Source organism: Canis lupus, chromosome 16 (assembly GCF_003254725.2).
Source record: "Canis lupus dingo isolate Sandy chromosome 16, ASM325472v2, whole genome shotgun sequence".
Lineage (NCBI taxonomy): Eukaryota > Metazoa > Chordata > Mammalia > Carnivora > Canidae > Canis > Canis lupus.
The window spans coordinates 47,495,826-47,503,689 of NC_064258.1; the positions used below are offsets into that span (position 1 = coordinate 47,495,826).

Here is a 7,864-nt window from a genome sequence, read left to right on the forward strand (position 1 = left end):
TTAGAAATGTTCTCTCTTCCACTCCTGCTTTTCACATGCCTGAAGTACCCTTCGGATCCCTCTGTCCTTACAGTCTTTAAAGGCCCAGCTTAAACCCCAAGCGTCTATAAGAATCCATCTGCCAGATTAGTACCACGATCATGCAGGGTCTCCCCTGAACCTGCACAATAGCCCAGCAGGGGTTTCTACCCAGTGTGTGTGGTTTCCACGGGTCTCACGGGATTATAATCCTCATAGATGCCATTGTGAGGGAGAGAAAGCAAAACCTAGCCCCATTTTTCTAACAGACCATAACGCTGAACCTCAGAGGTCAGATGAGTGAAGCTGGCTGCCAAATCCCACAGTTGGTGAGCAGGTGGGATAGTTCTGGAACCTGGAGCTGCTCCAGGCGGGTGCACTTTCCCATGCTATCTTGAGCATTTTGCAACCTGGTTGCATTGCTATTTCCAGGTGTAGGGGTGACCTTCCCTTCTGAACCCCCTAGAAGACAACGATCATGTCTTTCACTTTGTGCTCCCAGAAAACACCAGGGTGCCTTGCAGCCAAGATGAAACACTGCACATTTGCTGCTCAAAATACCTGTTGTATCAAAATTAACATTCAGATGATACTACAGTACATGCAGGTATATTTGTGTTTAATCTTTCCTCTGACTTAGGTTCCTTTCTCTGATGGTATATTATTTCTGAATTTAGAGGAACTATTCAGGATACTATCAAATTTAAACTTCATTTATTTAGCTAGCTTTGCAGAAACCTAGTCTTTAACAACAAAACAAAAATAGTCCTACAACAATGGGCCCTAAATTGTAAAAATGCCATCCCCTTTAATGAACTATTTTTATGGGGGTAATATTTTTTATAGTCTATGATTTAGGGAGACTTGGTTGGCTCAGTCCATTGAGCATCTGACTCTTGGTTTTGGCTCACTCAGGTCAAGATCTTAGGTTCCCGAGATTGAGCCCTTCCCCACCTGCACTGAGCAGGGAGTCTGCTTCTCTCTCTCTGCCCCTCTGCCTGTTCATGTGCTCACTAGCTTTCTAAAATTAAATAAATTAAAAAAAATAAAGTCTAGGACTTAGATATATTTGCTACAAATTATGATAAGGATTAATCAAGCACTACCTGAATTGACAAGCACTGGATTTCCAAGCACAGAAACACTATCTGAAGATTCCCACTTAAATCCTGAGGAAGAATGAGTTAATTGTGACAAATCATTTGGGGAGAATGTTGAAGTCTCATGAATAAGGAGAACAGATCAAGCAACAGCTTCTAAAGGCTACAGAGGATTCACTTCTCTCCCCCTCATTATGGCTTTTACTCTGTGCATAAAGAAAAAAATACTGTTACCTTTAACCTTGGCTTTCCCCCCTCTTGATCCTGCCTTATAATGAAGAAATTTTGGATTGCACTTTATTGAGACCAGGAGAACATTCTTGCTCTGGAAAGCCAGAAACACATTGATCTGCAACTCGAAAGATTAACAGGCCTTTTTGTACTCGAGAAAACTGCAGGGTTCAGAGTTTAGCCCCCAGCAGAGGCCAAGTGGCCAGAAAGAAAATAGTAACACAGAGGATGCACCTGAGTCTCAGTTCATGACCGGTCTTCTTTTTGTTGTATTCTTAAAGATTTTATTTTTTTCAGAAACAGCATTCTGACTTTAATGTGTGCTTATGGTAGAAAAATTGGAACATAACAGAAAACTAAAATTAAGAGGTGTGTATTCATAGAGGCAGGCCTTTCAAGTTTGGATTTGGAAGATACTATGCAACGCCATGTCTCACAGTGGGAACTTGACTTTGTAGTCACTCAGTTCACCCTCAGCCAAACCACACCCCGGGACCGGACTCCAATCCCAGCTTCTGAACTCTGGGGCCACAGAGAAAACCATTGTTCCAGACACTCCGGCTGAAGACACCATCCCCAACATGGCAGGTAAACTAGGGCTTGGGAGAATTTTGACCCAGGGCAAGACTAATTTATTTATTTTTTTTCAGGTAACCTGAGAATTTGGAAGTAATAGCAAGTAGTTTGTCAGTAGAACTCCCTGGCTAAGCTTTTAAACTACCCCCACAGTACAGCTACTAAGTGAGTTAGCTATAGCTAGGGACGCTGTTGTAGGATGATAGGAGAAAGGTTATCAAGAAATCAAAATCAAGGACTTGTTTTAAAAATGTATGAGAGGGTGGGGGAGAGAGAAATGAGAACATTAAAATGAAAAACTAGCTGTAGTCAAAATCTCACAGACACAGAAAGGGAAGGAGCAGGAGTTTGGGGGGGAAGAAATGACAAAAAACAGAAAGAAAAACATGTGGCTAAGATCGGGGGGAAAAAACCCTCAAAATCAAGACAGAAAATAAATTTTTTGTTATACTTCTGTGAAAAGTTTGCATAAACAATAGTCAGCTGTCTTTAGATTTAAGATATGGTTAAAAGGAAACATATTGTGGCCATGGTCATAAATACTCCCACCACTCTGGGGAGCCCTGCAGAAACACAGCCTCAGAGACACGGAGACACAGACTGCACGCTCTCGGAGCAAGGTCTGTCCCTCTCACGTGCAGCCAGAGCCTTTCCCTACCTGCAGATTCGGTGGCTCTTGACCGCCTCTCTCAACTCCTCTCCCATCTTTGTAGGTGCTGAGTAGAAACACAGTCCCCCCGAGTCATAGCCCTAGACCAGAGGAGCAGGCTTTCACAGGAGGGACTAAAGTTTCCCACTCAGCTCTGGTTCTCTTAACAACTTTTTGACATTGCAAAGGCCACACCCTACTTGCCAGCTTTCTTTTGTGATTGGAGAAGACACACGGAGGCCAATGAGGACAGCTAGTGAGCACACTTCCAGAAGGCTGCCTAGGTTAGAAGCAGGCCTGAGCGAGGGGCTCAAGGTTTTTGAAATCCTGCTGGGGGCATCACACAGAGCCCATTGCTTGCACAGCCAGGCCTACTGAAGATTTCCGAGCTCCTAAGGGCCACTGAGAAACAATGATGAGAGGAGGTGCTCCCCTCCTCCCCCGAAAGTCCAGTACATAGCATAAAAGTGGTGTAAATTGTTTAGCTGAGGGCATGGTCTGCGGCAGGAGTCTGAAGTCCTGACTTTAAGACAAAAACTGAGAACGCAGGTTGGGAATGATACATGTTGGACCGCAAGAGAGGGAAAGCAGCCATACTTTTGTCAGAGCATGGGAGTGGAAAGGGGTGTTCGGAGAAACCCTTGTGCAAGAGAAGGCATTTGATCTGGCCCTTGCAATGTGGTTAACATTTAGGTATAGAGACAAGAATGGAGAGAAGGAAGTAGGGGCTTACCAAACATATGATCTGTTACTACTAAGTCAACACACCACTGTCCTTACAAGTATGGACAGTGTGGCATAAGCAAAGATACACATTAAATAATATCAGTAGTGGCTGTTTCCACTCTGGGCCTTAAAAATTTTACAACAATCCCATCAGACCAAGTAAGTCCATTCATACGTTTATGATTGCCACTGTACTGTCACACTAAGTAAGCCACCAACTTAGGAGAAGTTGAGAAACCTTCCCATTTCTTTTCACTTCCATGTTTACCCATGATGACCCGATCAGTTTTTAAAATGCAATGGATGAACTGCTATCCATGTATACCGCAGTTGCACAATTAAGTAAATGGATGGCAGGTGTTGGGTGCCAAGTCTCTCGCTGCTGGAATGGGTGGGGGGCAGTACAGATAAGCAGTCTGGAATGGTCCATGTAGTAATGGACTAGAACTGAATACAAATGCTGGAAAAACTCAAGGAGTAACATAAATCAAGTAGTGATGGACAATAACCCAAAGTATAAAATAAATATCCATGATTCTATACTGATAGGAATAAATGATTGAATGAGTAAATGATTGAATGAGTAAATTTATTAAATTATAATAAATTTTATAACCCAAAGTATAAAATAAATATCCATAATTCTATACATTGGATGGCAAATGGGGAAATGCTATGCTGGTGAAAGATGTTTGAGAATGAGATTTGAAATGCTAGAAACCACTGAGCTATTACTAACTTTAAAGGAAGTGGCTTTCAGGGGAGATTTCCCCCCACACACACAATCTAGAGTATAATAAAGAATGGCAGATGCTGGCTTGAGGCACAAAGTCTAGGAATAAATGATTGAATGAGTAAATGCAGAAGAAGAGACACATCTGTACAGAAGAGTTCCAAATAATCTATTTGGGTGGAGCATCACCCTCATTCCTTAAGTGTGAGCTGAGCATAGTGACTTTCTTCCAAAGACTACAGTATGGAAGCTGAGAAAGAGTAACTTTCAAACATTACTTCAAGCGAGGTGATCAAAGTTAACATCAATGGTGATGTCATATTGGTAGTATTTACTCTCCATATGGTGTGTTGGCCATGGCACCTTACCTCCGTGATCCCCCTCCCAATCACACATGACTCCAGCCTGGTCATGAGAAAAGCATAGGACATACCCACATTGAGGGACATCGCACAAAATTCCTGACCAGTACCCTTCACAACTAACAAGGTCATCAAAAACAAAGTCTAAGAAACGGTCTCCAACCAGAGGAGACTAAGAGACATAGCGACTAAATGTAATGTGGCATCCTGGATGGCTCCTGGAACAAAAATGACGGTAGGGACGAACCGAGGAAATCCGAATAAAGTATTGTTTTAGTGAACACTAATGTATCGATGTTGGCTCATTCATTGCAAGCCTCGGACCATATTAATGTAAGATGTTAAAGACAGGGCCAACAGGAACTCTCTCTACTACAGTCACAGATAATTCTGTAATTCAGAAACTATTATAAAAGGTTTGCTTTAAAAAACACAGCAGAAGTGGGGCACCTGGGTGGCTCAGGAGTTGAGCATCAGTCTTTGGCTCAGGTCGTGATCCTGGGGCTGTGGGATCAAGTCCCACATCAGGTTCCCCGCAGGGAGCTTGCGTCTCCCTCTGCCTGTGTCTCTGCCTCTCTCTGTGTGTCTCTCATGAATAAAGAAATAAAATCTTTAAAAAAACACACACACACACCACACACAGTGGAAGTGCTTTACTCTAAATAAGCACTCCACAAAATACTCTGGCTGCCAAAGTCTTTAGGGACATGTAAGCATTGGTAGTTCTACCAATTAATTGGCTAGAACAAAAATCAATTGTAAAGCATAACCTTTATCATACCCATTTGTCTGACTTGTTATGAGGCCAGCTGGCACCCGCTATAATTCCCCTAATTTGGTCCTTTTTAAAGGGACACAAAAGGAGGCACAGGAGGACACTGACTGTGGACCTGGAATCTTCTGTTTCCAAGGCCATCACTCTTTCCCTAGGTACACTGATAGCTTCCAAGTCTGAATATCGATCCTCTGACATTCAGCACAGATGTCTTATGAACTGCCATCAAATAACATGGCGGGGGGGACCCTGTCATCTCCAATCCATTTAAGATTTGTTAACTTGTCGCATGTCTTGTCAACAATAACATACAATGTGAAGCGACACTGGGTGAGACAGACCCCTGGTACCTTTGCGATCTCTAGCCGGATGGCAAATGGGGAAATGCTATGCTGGTGGAAGATGTTTGAGAATGAGATTTGAAATGCTAGAAACCACTGAGCTATTACTAACTTTAAAGGAAGTGGCTTTCAGGGGAGATTTCCCCCCCACACACAATCTAGAGTATAATAAAGAATGGCAGATGCTGGCTTGAGGCACAGATATAAAAATATTCAAAAATAATATCCCAAGATAATAAATTCTCAACACACCATTAAAAGGGAGTCACACAGAAGTCAAAGTATAGCCTTTTGCATGACATCTTTTGTTTAGTTGCCATTTATAGACTATAAGCAATACAGAGATCTTTGGTTTCGTGCAGTATCTAGCTAGCTAGCTCTCATCTCTGGAAGTTGCCAGTGATTTATCAGACCTTTGATGGATCATCTGGTGGCAGATTTCTATCCAAGTGTTGGAGAACAAAAAGCTCCTAGTGCAAAGGTGAGTAGAAGTGAGATTGAGGGAAGACAGTGGTCTGTGGATCCAAGGAGGATAGAGTAATATAAATATGAAATTTAAAATATGAGTAACCAATTGTAGCTACATACAGATTATATATATAACATTATATATCATACATTACAATACATTTTACATCTATAATATATATGATACTATGTAAATATATCATTAGTACACAATACATAAAATAAAAATAATTATATATATATATATATATATTCACAGGTAAATAATTGAAACCAGGAAAGAGTCCAAACATTGGACAAGAAAACATAACTACAAACAAACAAAAATTCTTGGTTAAGCATAGAGAAAAGTAATATAAAGTAAAATAAGCCCAAGGAAATAGAAAAGAAAAAAAATGCATGGAGCTTTACAACAAAGGGAAAGAAATCGGGGAGATGAAGGAGGGTGACCCAGGAGGAACATGCTGGGTGCACTTCAGGGTAACCCATCTAAAGAGGCATCTGCAGAGGCCCGTGCGGGCTGGAAACACAGGACCCTCCCTCCACTTGACCCACACACACCAGCCCCAGAGTCCTAGATCCGAGGAGGAAAAAAAACACGCTCATCATTGAACCTCATGAGTTGTTTTGTCCCTTGAATCCCAAATGAGCATCTTCTGACTTCATCTCTCATCTAATACATCGTATCTCCCTCTTCGTCTTGACATAGCACTACTGAGGCAGTTCTTTTAAGAAGATTCACCAGGAAAAAAAAAACAAGAAGAAGAAGATTCGCCAGGAAACCCTGCTCAGCCTATCTGGAGGGCAGGTGCCTTGCTTTGCCTTGACATTGCTGGCTGGTGGGGTGTGCTCTGTAAATATTCATCACACACACTGACTCCATGTGTTACATGATTAACTATTTGCTTTACAGGAAAAGTCTGGAGCCACCCGGCCCAAACGGGAGGAATATCGTGAAATCCAAGTATTCCCACAGTAGGGATACTATTTCACAGTTAAATAAATTATTAAAGTCAGGTGAATACCTTCTTTTTAGTATTCAGTGGCTCTCGATTTCACAGCTGTCACAGAGCAGGAGGTGCACATTGAGCACTCTGCTTGGCTTTACGGAGGAAAAAAAAAACCCTACCACTCTAAACACTTAAAAATAAGTTAAAACCATACCATTTCCTTTGGAAAGAAAAGATTTTTATGAACTGTGACTATTCTCTCAAAGGAATCAGAATCCTGCCTTCCATCTTCTTATTAAGTCACCACATTTCCTCCATGTGTCTGGGTCACTGGATCGCTCTGAAAGGAACGTACAGTTACCTTGCCTCTTTTTTTTTTTTTTTTTTAAGAACAGTAGCTTTTGGTCCTGGTGTAAAACCCACATATTCTCCCAGTATTCTTGTTCTTCCTAACTTTGTGCTTGACAAATGAAGTGTCTGAACTGAGACAGTTTGAAATATATAGAGACGAACTCAGACAAGAAAATAAGAGTTGCCCTTCAAAATGGTCACCTTGGGTTCTCCACGCTCGTCCAAATGACCCTGTCATCATCGGAGGACCACTCTGGGTATTGCCTTTACAAGAAAATCAGGCTCAACATTATAGCTTCCTATTGTTTTTGACTAATCATGCTGTTTCCTAGCTTCCTCATTTGCTTGACAGTAGATTACTTTTGGCTTGAAAAAAGGAGTGTGTTCTCCAAGGACAAAGATTTGCCACTGTGAAGGACAGCCAAGAGAGTTATCTAAAAGATTCTGGAGACAGTGAAACACGGAGGAATTCCCAACTTGTGCAAGCATCTCATGGGAATATGTGGATAGCACCCCCCCCACCTGCCCCCCACCAGTGTTCACTGGAGAAGGAATCACGTTTATTTGGGGATAGAAGTTGTGAT

The 7,864-nt window shown here is 41.9% G+C and overlaps 1 protein-coding gene across 1 annotated transcript in view; it reads right to left on the minus strand.

Annotated features, from left to right (window-relative positions):
- LOC112675239 (storkhead-box protein 2) overlaps window positions 1-7,864 on the minus strand; it is a 556,032-nt gene that overhangs the window by 291,621 nt on the left and 256,547 nt on the right. The gene's annotated exons all lie outside the window — the stretch shown is intronic.